This window comes from Tachyglossus aculeatus, chromosome 9 (genome assembly GCF_015852505.1).
Source record: "Tachyglossus aculeatus isolate mTacAcu1 chromosome 9, mTacAcu1.pri, whole genome shotgun sequence".
NCBI lineage: Eukaryota > Metazoa > Chordata > Mammalia > Monotremata > Tachyglossidae > Tachyglossus > Tachyglossus aculeatus.
In genome coordinates this window covers 15,932,641-15,948,583 of record NC_052074.1, presented here as the reverse complement: position 1 = coordinate 15,948,583, position 15,943 = coordinate 15,932,641, and the positions used below count along the sequence as shown (strand labels likewise).

At 42.7% G+C, this 15,943-nt stretch overlaps 1 protein-coding gene and 1 pseudogene across 2 annotated transcripts in view; one reads left to right on the top strand and one right to left on the bottom strand.

Moving 5' to 3' along the window:
• Nucleotides 1-15,943, bottom strand: part of PLCB1 (phospholipase C beta 1) — a 444,925-nt gene that overhangs the window by 322,420 nt on the left and 106,562 nt on the right. The gene's annotated exons all lie outside the window — the stretch shown is intronic.
• Nucleotides 7,066-7,186, top strand: LOC119932745 (annotated as a pseudogene).

Below are 15,943 nucleotides of genomic sequence, written 5' to 3'. Positions count from 1 at the left end.
AACTCATTCACAGGTGGAGGGTTACATAGGAAGAAAGATGCATGATGCATGCCAGATTAGGCTTTTTGTTTTTATTTTTGCTTTAAAAAAAAAAAAAAAGAGGCACAGGAGGGTTGAGGAAGTTGGCTGCAATGGCTCTGATGCTCCAGGCCTGGCAGTGCAGTGCTCCAGATTTTGCTGGGTAGCCATGGTGAAGGCAGTTTAAGACAGGTCAGTGCTCCCACAACTTCAGATTGTTAGACTGTACTCTCCCAAGTGCATAGTACAGTGCTCTGCACATAGTAAGTTTTCAAGTATGGATTGAATGACTTGTTTGCTCTGCCTCTCTCTCCTTCCTTCACTGAACATGCATCACCAGGTTACATAATAATAATAATAATAATGGCATTTGTTAAGTGCTTACTATCTGCAAAGCACTGTTCTAAGCGCTGGGGGATACAAGGTGATCACGCTGTCCCATGTGGGGCTCACAGTCTTAATCCCCATTTTACAGATGAGGTAACTGAGGCTAAGAGAAGTTAAGTGACTTGCCCAAGGTCACACAGCAGACATGTGGGGGAGCCGGGATTCGAACCCATGACCTCTGACTCCCAAGCCCAGGCTCTTTCCACTGAGCCACGCTGCTTCTCCCAAGCAGTGTTTGGGAGAAGATTTGGGCATTTTTCTTCCTGGTGAAAGATGAATGACACCCTATATGATCCTGTTAAAGCCTGCACTTGGATGAAGTATCTGATTTACTAGCTTGACTCCTATTTTCACCAACTAGATGTCCACTTTTCAGATTACTCTTTAACTCCTCAATGATTATCTCTTTATGGCTCAATGCCAAATATTTTCTCTACCACTTAGAGTTAAAGAGGAACGGTCTTGCTTTCTGCTTCTCACAAACCCTCCAGGCAATGCAGTAGAATTTAAAGTCTATTACCAGAGTGATGATGGCCATTTTAAAGCTACTGCTACAATTGATTGGGTATCTTGCAGGAGGGTTATGTCTTTTCAGCCACATTTGCATCCTAGTTGGAAGCTGTCCTTTTCTAAATGATTCTATTTTTAATGGCATTTACTAAGTGCTTACTATGTGCAAAGCACTGTTCTAAGCGCTGGATAATAATAATATTTGTTAAGTGCTTACTATGTGCCAAGCACTGTTCTAAGCGCTGGGGTAGATACAAGGTAATCAGGTTGTTCATGGTCCCTGTCCCGCACGGGGCTCACAGTCTTCATTCCCCATTTTACAGATGAGGTAACTGAGGCCCAGAGAAGTAGTGACTTGCTCAAGGACACACAACAGACAAGTGGTGGAGCCGGGATTAGAACCCATGATCTTCTGACTCTGAAATCCGTGCTCTAGCCACCGCACCATGATAGGGAGACAATTTCTGCAAGGTCGGACCAAATTTTACTCCTCAGAATCCAACCTGAGGAGTCACACTTTTATTTCTCTTCATGAAGGCTTGCTTAAAAAGAGCAACCGTAGCATCGCAAAATGAAGTTTCCAGCATGCTTTTTTGGAAGATAAAAAATCACCAGATATGTAATGAACCCCTACTCTGGTCATACTAATTCCAGATTATCAGGCAGATCCCACCATACATTAGATTCATCTGGAGAAGTATCAAGTAGCTCCCTCTAAAACTAGATCCACCTGGAAATTTGGAGGTTTTCTAATGGTATTTTTTAAATGCTTACTATGAGCCCGGCACTGTAGTACATGCTGGGGAAGATGCAAGTTAATCCGGTTAAACACAGTCCATGCCTCACATGGGGTTCACAGTCTTAATTCCCATTTTACAGATGAGGGAACTGAGGCATAGAGAAGTGAAGTGACTTGGCTAAGGTCACCCAGCAGACAAGTGGCAGATTCAGCCTTAGAACCCAGGTCCTCCTAACTCCCGGACACATGCATTATCCAATAGGCCATGCTGCTTCTCAGGGGAGTTAGGGTAACCTGGTAAATTGAGAACTCTAGGTGCAAGTTTAGGGATAAGGCACTGCTGCTGTTGCTTTGAGGTGGCTTTCAGTACAGGTCTAGACTCCCTCTACCCACCATCATCATCATCAATCGTATTTATTGAGCGCTTACTATGTGCAGAGCACTGTACTAAGCGCTTGGGAAGTGCAAATTGGCAACATATAGAGACAGTCCCTACCCAACAGTGGGCTCACAGTCTAAAAGGGGGACACAGAGAACAAAACCAAACATACTAACAAAATAAAATAGAATAGATATGTACAAGTAAAATAAATAAATAAATAATACCCACCATAACCCTAACTGCAAAATGTGTATGGATTCAGGGATACTGCCTCATCCTACCCCAGAGCCATTATCTGGCCTCTGATACTCTTTTTCTAGCCTGACCAACACAAGAGTTAACTTCTGCCATCTAAAATACGGAGTTTGCCAAGAACTGCTCTCAGAAATGCCAAATTTTTGGTCTTGTTCCCAGTGGATTTGCTGGGCCCTGGCCCATGAGGACTGTGTCCTGGTCTACTGTAATAACCACGGAGAAAAAAAAAATACCAGAATTGAAAACCATTAAAACTTCTCAAATACTGTAACTCAGATTGAGGTGTCAGTGCCAATCGCCACAAGTAGCTAAAGTCAAGGATGAGTTGCACGTATCAATCTGATTATGCAACATACCTGAGCCACTGTAGATTTGGACAAGCACAGATGGAAACAAATCCACCTGGCACCAATGGAAACCAAGCCCCAGCTCATTTTGGTGCATAGTGGCATATATGCCCACCCTGCCCCTGAAATGGTCAACAGGCCAATCTGTTAAGAGGGGTAAGAGAAGAAAGCCTTGAGTAGGATCAGAAGTCAGAATTGTTGTAGAAGTGTGGCCCAGTCAGGAGGAAGAACCATTTTCACAGGAATTTTTCAGTTTAAAAAACCCTTAGCGTACAAGGCAAAGTGAAGAACTGAATCAAGCTTAGATTCATTTTCATGTTCCAAGGAATATTTTATCAATATTTTAATCTTCAGATTACATTTCTGAAATGAAATTTGTAGAACATGCAAGGGAGTTTCCACATTTGCCTTTGGGTCATATTTTAAGAGTTTTGTTTTTTTTTTAAAAGAGAGGTTTAAGAGTAGCCAGCTTGAGCTTTATTTGCTCAACAATATTTTCACATAATTTATTGCAAATTAGGCTCACAAAAGTTACTCAGAAGTCAAATCTAAAACCCCTCCAGAGTCCCCAGTGCCCCCACTGTAAATCTGATAGCTTGCTCTGCAGTTTGTGTACCAGTGTTAAAATCGTCCATATTAATAAAGTGTGTGCAGGGCTCATTAAAGGATGATATTGCCCAGAGTAGAACTGCAGGTAGGGAAGTAACTTTATGCTGCAAATTTGGCAGCAATAAAGATTTGGCAAATTTTGGAAAAAGCATAAAATACTGCAAAAGTTGGTATCAAGAAGCCGTTTTGCTTGCAGAGTCCACATAGTCCATAGTGCACATGTGGAAAAAAAAAAATCCATTCAATTGACACCATTCTCACATTCATCTGTTACTACATCCTGTCATTTTTCCCCTCTGCAACATTTTCCAGATCTACTCTATCTTTTCTTTCCAGACTGGTCCAGATGCTAAGGAATAACCTGGCCAGTAAACTATATTATCACCTCCTAACTCATCCGCACAGCTGATTTTTATAAAAGACCATTCAAAAATCTCATTTCTCAAGCAGTTGTACTATTGAGCACTTACCGTATGCAGAGCACTGTACTAAGTGATTGGAAGACTACAACAGATTTGTAAGACATGTTCCCTGCCCACAGTGATCTTACAGTTTAGTGGGGGAGACATAATGTAACAAATTACAAGCACAATAAATGTTACAGATATAATAAATACTTTTTCTCTTACCAGTGCCCCATTCTGTATTGTTCTGCCTCCATCTCTGAGATGCTATAAAATCTTGTTGAAATAACGTCTGACCCCTGGGAAACTTAAAATAACTTATTGTGAGGAGGAGGAAGAGAATAGAAAGATGGAAGTGTGGATAACTGCTTAAATAGTGGAGTATGTAAATAGATATGCACAAAGGTTGTGTGACTGCGAATGCTTAAGTGTTGTGGAGGTACACAAGGTCTGAGGTTGGAGTTGGGAGCATGACTTGAGAAGAAAAATTAATTGGGTTTGAGAGAGGATGGGAATGGGAGGTAAGAATGTCAGGAGGGTTTTGAGGATGGGGAAAAATATGATCTAAGCAGGCTTGGAAAGAGAGGGAGCTGTAAAGCAGTATGGCCTAGTGGAAAGAGCAAAAGCCTGGGAGCCAAAGGACCTGGGTTCTAATCCCATTTGTCTTATTTGTCTGCTGTAGGATCTTGGGCAAGTCATTCAACTTCTCTGTGGCTCAGTTCCCTCAGCTGTAAAATGGACTATTAAAACTGTGAGCCCCATGAGGGATATGGACTGTGCCCAATCTGATTAGCTTGATTTACCTCACCACTTAGGACAATATCTCACACATAGTAGGCTCTGAAGTAAAAAAAAAAAAAAAATTTTAAGTTCCAGATAAACTCCATCCTCTAGACCCTAAGCTCGTTGTGGGCAAGGAATATTTCTACCAACTCTGTTATATGGTCATTTTGGGCTTGTCCAAGCACTCAGGAGTGTTCTGCATACAGTAAGCACACAATAAATTTTGATTAAAATGTGAGAATGAGGAATGAAGAACATGAGCTACAATGTAGTAGTAGAAGAGAACCACCAGAAGTGCCGTCAGCTGCCACAGCAAGCTGGTGTGGTGTTGGTGGAGGGCAGAAGCTGCCCGGGATGGGGAAGATGTGAGGGAAGCACAGACAACCAAAGCAAATGCCTGCTACTTTCATTCTTTGTCCCTTAGATCAGGAACCTGGAAAATTCCTCTCGCCCACCTCAGGCTGTGGAGCAAGCCAATGTTTTGCCTCCTGTAGTGTGGAATGTCTTCTTCATTTTCTAACTCTACCACTGCAACTGCCATTTGAGCTGCTTTCTCACTGGAAGCTTCCAGATTATGGCCTAGAAACGGCTATTGCAGTCACACAGCAGCTATTGCTGCTGCCAATAATGGACAAGGAAGAAGCGGAGGAGATGGAAGAGTGAGAAAGGAAGAGGGAGTGAAGAGGAAAGCAGAAAGGCAGAATTGCCCTTTTAGTTTCCTCTTGGTCTCATCCCCTTCTTCCCAGAATTCCGGTCACTTTAACTTGATACAGTATATGTCTGGCCACAAGTGCATACTGTAATTCGGTAACTTCAGTAGTAAGCCTCTAGATTCAGCACTAAGCTATAAAGAATTTCAGATTCCTCATAAAATACGCAGCAGTATGTTCTTCATTTCCTTCAGTAAAACAGGCAACTTCCTACTTCGAATAAACATTTGCTACCACCACAGACATCATGCTACACACCAAGAGGTGGAAATACATTCCCCTCTCAGCCCCTGCCTCTAAAAGTGGAGATTTCTCTCTCATGCCTGCCATTTTTAGCACAGCCTTTTGAGTGAGTAATGATCTAGGGTAAACAGTTGGGTTTTCCTGGCTCTGCAGTCGAAGCTGTTTGGAAAAGAACAGCCACTCTTAGCTGTGACACCTATAAAACTCTTTTTCCAAAGAATGATTCCATTTCAGGTTGAAGCATTCAGTTTTCAGGGATACACACAGAAGTTGTAGGCTCCCACAGGGCAAGGAAGCCTGTAGCATGTCTCTAAACTAGGGTCATAATTTGCATTCTTTCCACATGTGGCACTGACTGGTGACTTCACTGATTGAATGTGTATAAAACGTGCCTTTTGAAGTGGTATGGAAACTAATGAGAAAAATGTTCAAAACATGCTTTTCCTGTTTTGCTGCTGATATGTAGGCGGGCAGTGCATCTTTGAACAATGTACTGTGTTCATTCCTACGAAACAATATTTAGCAGGCTTTCAAAGGGAAAAAAACCATTAAGAATAGCTAGGATAACATCCAACTGAGTGTGCATTTTCAAACTTCTATTTACAGCTACTCATGGGGCCTGAATTATATGTGCTTTTGCATCAGAATGCTCAACTGCATTGCTTTGGTACACATAGATTTATATACTCCTATTTGGTACATTCATTCAATCGTATTTATTGAGTGCTTACTGTGTGCACAGCACTGTACTAAATGCTTGGGAAGTACAAGTTGGCAACATATAAAGATGGTCCTTACCCAAAAATGGGCTCAAATCTTCCTTCTATCTCTCAGTCGTATTGGGGACCTCCCAGCCCCACTTTCCCCAAGCAGCCTGATGGTAGTACATACATGTAAATATAAAGCTCCATGGAAACCTACATCATGCCATTTTTTTGTTCTCATTCAGTGTGGGCCTTGGGAGTACAATGAATTAGAGTGCTCAATAAATACTGTTGATCGATCAGTTGGGTATGTTCGGGGTAAAATTCACAGAAGCTTCTTCCTCATTATTGGTGATTGTGATGAGGTCTCAGTTCTGAACGCTTTCAGCTCCAAATTTTCCTTAACTTTTGATATGAGAGAAGCAGTTCAGTTCAGTGGAAAGAGCATGGGACTGGGAGTCGGAGGGTGTGGGTTCATTCATTCAATCATATTTATTGAGCACTTACTGTGTGCAGAGCACTGTATTAAGCGCTTGGGAAGTACAAGTCGGCAACACATAGAGACAGTCCCTACCCAACAGTGGGCTCACAGTCTAGAAGGGTTCTAATCCTACTCCACCATGTACCTGCTGTGTGACCCTGGGTAAGTCACTTCATTTCTGTGCCTCCATTTCCTCATCTGTAAAATGGGGATTAAGACTGTGAGCCCAATGTGGGACAGAGACTGAGTCCAACTCGATCTTGTATCTACCCCAGTGCTTAGTACAGTGCCTAATACCACAATTATACACACACACACACACACACCCACCCCTATAAACATATATAGAATTCTAGACTGTAAAGCCAGTGAGGGCAGGGATTGTCTCTACTGCTGAAATGTACTTTCCAAGCACTTAGTACAGTGCTGTACACACAGTAAGCACTCAATATGATTGAATTAATATATATGGATATACATATATCAGGATTTTGTGTGATATGGAAGGAGAAATGGTTAACACTCCCCTTGAGAAGGATGGAAGAAGTCCTAGTCGCCTTTACAATACACATCTACTAGACTGTAAGCTCAATGTGGGCAAGAAATATGTCTGTCACCTCTGTCCTGTTGCACTTCCCCAAGCACTCAAATACCACTGATTGATATACAATTAAGGCACTGCCACCTACTTTGTGACTAACCATGTTTGAGAAGCAGTGTGGTCTAGAGGATGGGGCTAGGGCCTGGAATCAGAAGGACCTGGGTTCTATTCCTGGCTCCCCAACTTGTCTGCTGTGTAACTTCAGGCAAGTCATAACTTCTTTGTACCTCAGTTACCTCATCTGTAAAATGGGGATTAAGACCGCAAGCCCCATGTGGGACATGGACTACGTTAAGCCTGATTCTCTTGTATCTACTCCAGTACTGGGTACAGTGCCTGACACAGAAAGTGGTTAAATACCATAAAAAAAAATGTACAGCATGAGCCTTTGGACAACTCTAAAGTAGTAAATCATCTAAATTCTGGATGATGCTACCTGGCAATAAGAGATTAAGATGCAGTTCACCCTGAGAAACTGGATAACATCCTACAATCAAAGGTATAGCTATCACAGGTGCCCGATTCCTAATCTCCAAGGGAAAGAGGGGAAGAGGGGGAGAAAAGAAATTTACAGAAAACCAGGAGGATAGAACAATGAAAATAACAGCAATAGTTGTTTCAAGGTGGATCCCTTCCCATTAGGAATTTGAAAATAAGACTGATATTGGAAGTAATATTCATTCAGTTATATTTACTGAGTGCACAGCACTGTACTAAGTGCTTGGGAGAGTACAGTATAACAACAGACGTTCCCTGCCCACGATGAGCTTACAGTTTAGAGGGTATTGTGGTATAGTGGTATACCTACTGTATCTCTGAAGACAATAAACCTATAACCTTCATTGCAACTGATCTAATTAATTGCTAATTCAACATGTCAGCCCCAGGTAGGACAATGTCTATGTCCAATCTGTCAATACTGTATCAGACAGTGTTTGGCATATAATAAACATTTCATATTAGAATGGTTATTATTACTTGGTACCAAAGCAAAATTGCCTTCCCAGACTAAGCTCCCCTTTTCCTCTGCCCCCCCCATCACCCTGACTCATTCCCTTTGCTCTTCCCTGCTCCCCTCAAACAGTACATATTCATAATTCTATATTAATGGTGTGTGTATATATATATATATATATATATATATATATAATTCTATTTATTTATATTGATGCTATTGATGCCTGTTTACTTGTTTTGATGCCTGCCTCCTCCCCACCCCCTCCTTCTAGACTGTGAGCCTATTGTGGGCAGGGATTGTCTCTGTTGCTGAATTGTACCTTCATAGGTGCTTAGTACAGTGCTATGCACACTAAGTGCTCAAATATGATTGAATGAAGTATGAAGCTAGGTTTTTTTAAAAAATTCTTTAAGAAAGTACTTCCTAGCCATAAACAGATAACTGATTAAAACACTGCTAGATAACAGGTTTGGAGTGTTTTAAGTTCTAAAGTGCTAGAGCATTTATATTCACTAAATGCTAAACCAAAGAATGATGCCATCTCTACACCTCTCCTTTCATATAAATCAATATTTATTAAGCACTTATCCTGTGCAGCTAACTGTCTGAGGCGCTTGGGAGAGTACAATAATGTTAATAAGCATGATTCTGCCTTCAAGGAATTTCCATCTAGCATGAGAATCAGACACTAAGTTAGTTAGGGAGAAGCAAAAGTTCAAAGCTATGTACACAACTTCTAAAGTGTTGGGGGTGGTGAGGAAACAGAGGGGAGTGAGTACCCAAGTGATTATTATGGGGTGAAAACTCAAGTGCATAGGTGAAGCACTGAAGTGCCAGAAGAGAGGATTTAAACCCACCTTCCCAAAATGAACTACAAAGTTAAAAGGCATAATAAGTGAGCCCATTCACTCTTTCACTGATAACGTTTGGCTGGACACTCAGTACTGAGCTAAGTAAACCAGTCATACCATCAGACTTCATCATCATCATCATCAATCGTATTTATTGAGCGCTTACTATGTGCAGAGCACTGTACTAAGCGCTTGGGAAGTACAAATTGGCAACATATAGAGACAGTCCCTACCCAACATTGGGCTCACAGTCTAAAAGAATACAACAATCTGAAAGATTATTTCTGGCAATCTCACAACTCACCAACATGCTAATTCTATTCTAGAGAACATTTAGCACAAAAAAATGTGCAAGGCAAACATGCAAAAATACATGTTCCAGTTCAGTATGCTAATCAGCACCATGGAAACAGAGAAATGCCAATGCTGAGTTAAGGGCAATCAGCAGACACCAGATGAGCAGTGAATCAAAGGCTGAAGAAAACGGCTGTCAACAGGATTACTAACAGATTGCTTTCACTATGCAGTTTACATTAATACTGAACTATGACATTTAAACTCAGCACTTACAATTGTTATTTCATCACTTGGCGATGCACTTCCATTTGTACTATCATTCAATCAAATTTATTGAGCGCTTACTGTGTGCACAGCACTGTACTAAGCGCTTGGGAAGTACAAATTGGCAACATATAGAGATGGTCCCTACCCAACAAAGGGCTCACAGTCTACATAATGGCACTGAACATAAACCTCCCCAAATTGGGCACTGAGGTGTTACACCTATCAGTTACTTTCTTTACAAGACCCACTCTTTGCAATTGTGTTAGCTTTCTGTATCGAATTAAGATAATTCAACAAAGTGCTGAGATATTCTTATATCTCTTCATGCTTTCCTGAAGTGTAATGAGACAAAGGACCTATTCTGGGAGAGTTGAACTAGTCTATGTGGCCTAAGAAGCAATGTAGCCTATTGGAAAGAGCACAGACCCGAGAGTCAGAAAACCTGAGTTTTAATCCCAGCTCCACCATTTGTCTGCTAACCAGCTTGGGCAACTCACTTCCATTCCCTGTTTCTCCCTTACCTCATCAATAAAGTGCAGATTAAGACTGTGAGCCCCTTGTGATTATCTTCTATTTACCCCAGTGCTTTGTATTGTACGGTGCCTGGCACATAGTAAGCACTTAAAAAAAAAAGTCTGCATTCACAACTGAGGTGAAAAATTAAAAAGGATCACATCAGTGTCTAATTTGGGCAGCATTATTATTAGAGGAAAAAAGGCTATGGAATTGTTGGAAGTGACCTTTCAAATGCAATTTCCCAGAATGTTTGGTGGAAATTATCTTGCTGAGCCAATATAATCCATCACGATTAGGCAGTCACCTTGAGGTGCTACTTATGTACACTACGTGATTACAAACTACAATATGCACTCTTCTATCAATGCATCTAACTACTGCATTCTTGTCAGTCAATGGTACTTACTGGACCCTTATTGTGTGCACTGCTCTGCACAAAGCATTTGGGAGAGTACAACATAACTATATAACAGACATAATCAATGGCCACAGTGTACTTAAAGACTAGAGGGGGAGACAGATCTTCATATAAATAGGGATATGTACATAAATGCTGCGGGGGGGGGCGGGGAAATCATCATCATCATCATTCGCATTTATTGAGCGCTTACTATGTGCAGAGCACTCTACTAAGCGCTTGGGAAATACAAATTGGCAACATATAGAGACAGTCCCTACCCAACAGTGGGCTCACAGTCTAAAAGGGGAAGACAGAGAACAAAACCAAACATACTAACAAAATAAAATAAATAGAATAGATAGGTACAAGTAAAATAGAGTAATAAATATGTACAAACATACATACATATATATATACAGGTATATATATATATATATATACACACACATACATATATACAGGGGAAATGAATAAAGGGAGCAGGTCATGGCAACAGAAGGGAACTGAAGACAAAGATAGAGGGCTTAGTGGGGGGGGGGGGAGGGGGAGGGGGGGGGGCCTCTTGGGAGCCCATAGCTTGCACAGCTATGCCTTCAGTATGGCTTTGATGAGAGGGAGAGCATTTCCAGGCCAGAGACAGGATGGGGGTGAGAGATTGGGGGAAAGATAGACAAGATCAAGGTTCAGTGACAACGAAGGTTAGCATTAGACGAGTGAAGTGTGTGGGCCGGAAGAATAGTGAGGTAAGAGGCGGCAAGGTGATTGAGTACTTTAAAGCCAATGGTGAGGAGTGTGATGTGGAGGTAGATGGGTAACCACGTCTCTCAAGTGCTTACTACAGTGCTCTGCATACAGTAAGTGCTCAGTAAAATACCACTGATTGACGCATCACTAGCCCAACATTGTGTAGGCCGAGGAAAGCCAGAGTTATGCCAAATCCAATTCAATTTTATTTCAGCTGTGTACACTTTGATACCACCCCGCCCAAATCTGTCACACTCTTTCCTTTCAATTGATTCTAGTTGTCTTTAGTAGAAAGCATATTATGCTCCTCGGCAATCAAGTTCTAGTTCACAGATTTGCTTAGTAGAGTGCTGCTATGTCTCGTGACGCTCAAAGGGAACACATTAAAAGTTACAAGAGTTTACCCTAGCAATCGAGTAGATTAGATGAGAGGAAAAGCAAACCATAAAGCACCATGTATTCAGAACTAGTCTAGTATAGTACAGTGAGAGTTATCAGTCTTTAGGGGGTTTTATGGATATGCTAAGTCTATCCATTTCACCATTTTGTAGTCTTGGTGTATTCAGACAGCCTACAGTACTTAAAAACACAAACGTTAATGGGAGGAAGGAAACATCTGTTTTGCTGTTATTCAATAACTAATTAAAAAGCAGAAATGCAGGATTAAAGTCCATTTAATAGCCCTCATGTGACAAAAAATTATGTCCGGTCATGCCACTTTACAATATGTGCTATTTTTAAACCAGTGAAATATGGAGGGTTTTCATGAATTCTATTTGTAGACCAAGTAAAATGTCAATTAAATATCCCATTTTAAACCAATTGTTTGCCAGATTCGACAGGCTGAATCACTTAGCTCTGCTTTATCCTCATTATGTCCTGAAGTCATTTAAATGACTGGAGACAGAAATAAGTATGTGCAAATTAGGTGAACTCATAAAATCTATCCAAGAACTATAAACTTCCCTGTTAAAAAAGCACTTGGTTCTGCTTGACTTCATGATGATTTCATTTATCTGTATAAACCTTTGGATAGTATTTCATGGTTCTCATTTAGCAAACAGATTGTTTCCAAGTGCCTAGAAAATTTTTTAAAAATACAGGATTAGGTCTTTATTTTACCTACAGGTCTAAGTTTACCTCGAGGCTGGCCTATAATGGGGAGTTAATTTTCTGTTGGTTTTGCTTAATATTGTCACTTCATTTAGCTACCTCTTTAGCAGAGGACTGCCAAACCTATCTTTATAGCCCTGATCTCATTCCCACTATGAGATTATAGTCTCATAGTTCCTCTCACTTCTGGGACTATTTAGTTGGCCCACCATCATCTCAGACTGCACGTCAAACTGCATGCATCTTTGCTCCCAAACCTCCCGTCCCTCTTAAGCTTCCCCATCTCCAATGACAACACCATCATTTTGCCTAATACCAACTCTGAATTAGGGTTAGAGCTGCAACCCTCTACCTACGTATGTACCAGTAATTTAGTTTGTGCCTCCTTATGGACACAAATCCCAAGCATGTAGCACAGCGCTCTCCTTGCACTAGTGCTCAATACCACTGATTGAATCTAACAGCCACCTTTTATCCTATAATTTGTAATCAACTTTGTATTTGAGTTCAATTATCTCTTGTTATAAATAACTGTGGTATTTGTAAAGTGCTTACTAAGCACTATGATAGGTATATGATAATAAGGTCCTACATAAGGCTCAATGTCAATAAGAGGGAGAACAAGTATTGAATCCCCATTTCACTGTCCGCCTCCTTCGCTCTTATGCTCGAGCTGCCGAACGCTGCTGGCGAAAGTCTAAACACCATGCCAACCTCGTTCACTTCAAGTTTATCCTTTCCTGCCTTAACTCAGCCCTCTCTTCTGCCAGACAAAACTATTTCTCCTCCCTTATTGACACCCATGCCCATCACCCCCGCCAGCTCTTCCGTACATTCAACTCCCTTCTCAGGCCCCTGGTTCCTCCCCCTCCTCCTTCCCTCACCCCCAATGATCTGGCTTCCTACTTCATTAACAAAATTAAATCCATCAGGTCCGACCTCCCCAAAGTCTCTTCCCCCCTTTCTCCAACCCCCCGGCTCTCAACACTCTCTGCTACTCTCCCATCCTTCCCAGCGGTATCCTCAGAGGAACTCTCCTCCCTCCTCTCAAGTGCTACTCCGGCCACCTGTGCTTCTGACCCCATTCCCTCTCATCTTATGAAATCTCTCGCTCCATCCCTTCTCCCCTCCTTAACTTCCATCTTCAACCGCTCACTCTCCACTGGTTCCTTCCCCTCTGCCTTCAAACATGCCCATGTCTCTCCCATCCTAAAAAAACCCTCTCTTGACCCCACCTCACCTTCTAGTTATCGTCCCATATCCCTCCTACCATTCCTTTCCAAACTCCTTGAACGAGTTGTCTACACGCGCTGCCTAGAATTCCTCAACAACAACTCTCTCCTCGACCCCCTCCAGTCTGGCTTCCGTCCCCTTCATTCCACGGAAACTGCGCTCTCAAAGGTCACCAATGACCTCCTGCTTGCCAAATCCAATGGCTCATACTCTGTCCTAATCCTCCTCGACCTCTCAGCTGCCTTTGACACTGTGGACCACCCCCTTCTCCTCCACACGTTATCTGACCTTGGCTTCACAGACTCCGTCCTCTCCTGGTTCTCCTCTTATCTCTCCGGTCGTTCTTTCTCAGTCTCTTTTGCAGGCTCCTCCTCCCCCTCCCATCCTCTTACTGTGGGGGTTCCCCAAGGTTCAGTGCTTGGTCCCCTTCTGTTCTCAATCTACACTCACTCCCTTGGTGACCTCATTCGCTCCCACGGCTTCAACTATCATCTCTACGCTGATGACACCCAGATCTACATGTCTGCCCCTGCTCTCTCCCCCTCCCTCCAGGCTCGCATCTCCTCCTGCCTTCAGGACATCTCCATCTGGATGTCCGCCCGCCACCTAAAGCTCAACATGTCGAAGACTGAGCTCCTTGTCTTCCCTCCCAAACCTTGTCCTCTCCCTGACTTTCCCATCTCTGTTGACGGCACTATCATCCTTCCCGTCTCACAAGCCCGCAACCTTGGTGTCATCCTCGACTCCGCTCTCTCGTTCACCCCTCACATCCAAGCCGTCACCAAAACCTGCCGGTCTCAGCTCCGCAACATTGCCAAGATCCGCCCTTTCCTCTCCATCCAAACCGCTACCCTGCTAATTCAAGCTCTCATCCTATCCCGTCTGGACTACTGCACTAGCCTTCTCTCTGATCTCCCATCCTCGTGTCTCTCTCCACTTCAATCCATACTTCATGCTGCTGCCCGGATTATCTTTGTCCAGAAACGCTCTGGACATATTACTCCCCTCCTCAAAAACCTCCAATGGCTACCGATCAATCTGCGCATCAAGCAGAAACTCCTCACCCTGGGCTTCAAGGCTCTCCATCACCTCGCCCCCTCCTACCTCACCTCCCTTCTCTCCTTCTACTGCCCAGCCCGCACCCTCCGCTCCTCCACCACTAATCTCCTCACTGTACCTCGTTCTCGCCTGTCCCGCCGTCGACCCCTGGCCCACGTCATCCCCCGGGCCTGGAATGCCCTCCCTCTGCCCATCCGCCAAGCTAGCTCTCTTCCTCCCTTCAAGGCCCTGCTGAGAGCTCACCTCCTCCAGGAGGCCTTCCCAGACTGAGCCCCTTCTTTCCTCTCCCCCTCGTCCCCCTCTCCATCCCCCCGTCTTACCTCCTTCCCTTCCCCACAGCACCTGTATATATGTATATATGGTTGTACATATTTATTACTCTATTTATTTATTTTACTTGTACATTTCTATCCTACTTATTTTATTTTGTTGGTATGTTTGGTTCTGTTCTCTGTCTCCCCCTTTTAGACTGTGAGCCCACTGTTGGGTAGGGACTGTCTCTATGTGATGCCAATTTGTACTTCCCAAGCGCTTAGTACAGTGCTCTGCACATAGTAAGCGCTCAATAAATACGATTGATTGATTGATTTCACAAATGGGGAAAAATGACCAAGAAGTTACCTGCCCAAGTCAAACAACAGTCTAGCATCAGAGCCAAGATGATGTACATATCTTTAAATCTTATTATAAAAACATATACTGTCTGTCTCCCCCTATGCTCTCTCCCACACTCTCAGCAGCCCTGGAGACACCATGTGTTTAAATTCTAGGTGTTTTTTTTTTTTTTTAACCTGGTCAGATTAGGTTCTCTCACAGGCTATTGGCTCACCTGCAATCCCAAATTCATTCATTCAATCATTTATTAAGCGCTTACTGTATGCAGAGCACTGAACTGTACTAAGCGCCTGGGAAGTAAAGGTTGGCAACATATAGAGATGGTTCCTACACAACAACGGGCTCACACTAAACTTCACAACTGTCAATACATGAGTACAATGCCTGGCACATAGTAAGCACTTAAATACCATAATAATGATGATGTGTTAACCCTCTGTCTTTCTGAGGAGAAAAATAGCTACCAATTCTATTGTAATGCACTCTCCCAAGCACTTAGTACAGTGCTCTGCCCACAGTAATACCATCAATTTACTGATGAGGTGATCAATAGTCTATGTTTGAGCAGAAAACCTGGACTTTGATAATAATAATGTTGGTATTTGTTAAGCGTTTACTACGTGCCAAGCACTGTTCTAAGCACAGGGATAGATACAAGGTTATTTGGTTGTCCCACTTGAGGCTCACAGTCTTGATACCCATTTTACAGATGAGGTA